This window comes from Stigmatopora nigra, chromosome 20 (genome assembly GCF_051989575.1).
Source record: "Stigmatopora nigra isolate UIUO_SnigA chromosome 20, RoL_Snig_1.1, whole genome shotgun sequence".
Lineage (NCBI taxonomy): Eukaryota > Metazoa > Chordata > Actinopteri > Syngnathiformes > Syngnathidae > Stigmatopora > Stigmatopora nigra.
Window position 1 is genome coordinate 3,391,268 of NC_135527.1, and position 1,814 is coordinate 3,393,081.

A 1,814-nucleotide genomic window follows, 5' to 3' on the forward strand; every position below is an offset into this window, starting at 1 on the left:
TTGAAAGGGCAGGTAAAGTGAAAAACATCCATGATCGATTAAATAAATCAATTCAATGTTGTGTTCCAAACAGAGGCATGTATGATTGGAGATTTGCTACCAGAAATGGAAAGACTCTTAAAAAAACTCTTGGTGAAATATGTGAAAATGGAACATGTCAAATCTGCTGATAGCCTGCTGGCAGTTGATTATACAAACAGATGCATGCAGCATGAAGATAGCAGGCTTGCTGTTGGCTTGGGCACCAGGTCCCTCTTCCAACACACCAATGAGGAGGATCAAATCAGGCATAGCATCACACTAGCCATGCAAGCAATCTTTTATTTTCTCTGTTCGCTCCTTCTATGAGGCTGTTGTAACTAAAATGATACAAAAATTTCCATTTGAGAATACAATACTGAGTGACTTGGTGGTGTTGGACCCAAGAAAGAGAGAGATGTTGGATTACACAAGTATTGTTAAGCTTGCAAACAGGTTTACACCGGACTTTGATCAGGAACAATTAAAAGATGAATGGGAAGACTATCAACTAATACCTGATGATTTTTTTTTCCCTCAGAAAAGTCCAGAGACATTTTGCCCTCATGTGTTCAAAATGAAAACTGGTTTGGGGCTGGATTGCTTTCCACTGATGAGAAAGATGTATCAAATTTTACTCAGCCTTCCTCACAGTAACGCTGATAGCGAGCGGGTTTTCAGCCATGTGAGGAAAATTCATACATACATAGTACAGAAAGACAATGGGAACAGACACTCTTACTTCTTTATTACAGATGAAATTGAACTGTGACAACTGTTGCTCACAAGTGAGACACAAATTAGAGCAGATAAAATCTGCCAAATCATGCACATTGGCTTACAATAGGAAGCACTGAAGGCACAGTTTATTGCATTGTAAACTTTTTAAATTGAATAAAAGACTTTGTATGCAAATTACCTTTGTTATTTCTATTACACTGTCTGGTTACCGCGAGTAAACATGCGTCGTACGGTGTTTGTAAGGTTTTTGGGTTTTTTTTAAGGGGAATCATAATCATTAAAAAGGGAAGTTATCGGCAGAGGTTGACAGGTATGCTAAATCGAAAAGCTACATTTTGATAAAAGGTTGGGTAATTTCAAGGACATTTGCTTTTAATGTTACATTGTGTTTGATCTTATTTCAAGTAACAAATAACACACTTCAATATTTAAATCTAATGGTTTTTAAGGTTAATTCACAATTTGGTGATGCACAATCCCCCATATATATTCGTTGAAGGTAGTGTGGCCGAGCGGTCCAAGGCGCTGGATTAAGGCTCCAGTCTCTCAGGAGGCGTGGGTTCCAATCCCACCACTGCCAGCGGATGTTTGTTTATTTTTATTTTTTAGGATGGAAACTATAGAGAAGTATTTCTTACTATCTTGTGTATTCTTTCATTGCCTTTAAATAAGGTGCATCTGTAATGGTCTTGAAATCAAACTTATAACCTTCTTGGGTCAAATTGAGAGAATAAAATAATTTGCAATGGCAGTCGCTCCGTTGCCGGTAACCGGTCAAATAGTCCCGGGGGCTATTTAGCCAGTGACCGGCCAAATAGCCTATATGGCCCCATATCGTTATTAAACCGATGTGACAGTATATATTATTTAATTCTATAGTAAACCCTAACCCTCCTTTCATATTTTCACAACTTGTATCAAATAACAGTCCACTATCTCAGCATTATATTAATATTGTGATAGGTTCATTAATAATTACCCTTCTTTGTAATTATCAATAACTGCAGGCAGACATCTTATTCAATTATTGACATTTAATTAAATGGATTGGATCA

The 1,814-nt window shown here is 37.2% G+C and overlaps 1 non-coding gene across 1 annotated transcript; it reads left to right on the forward strand.

Moving 5' to 3' along the window:
- The first annotated feature begins 1,257 nt into the window (after positions 1–1,257).
- On the forward strand, positions 1,258–1,339 carry trnal-aag (transfer RNA leucine (anticodon AAG)). Its single transcript has one exon. It is a non-coding gene; the product is annotated as a tRNA-Leu (tRNA).
- The last annotated feature ends 475 nt before the right edge of the window (positions 1,340–1,814 follow it).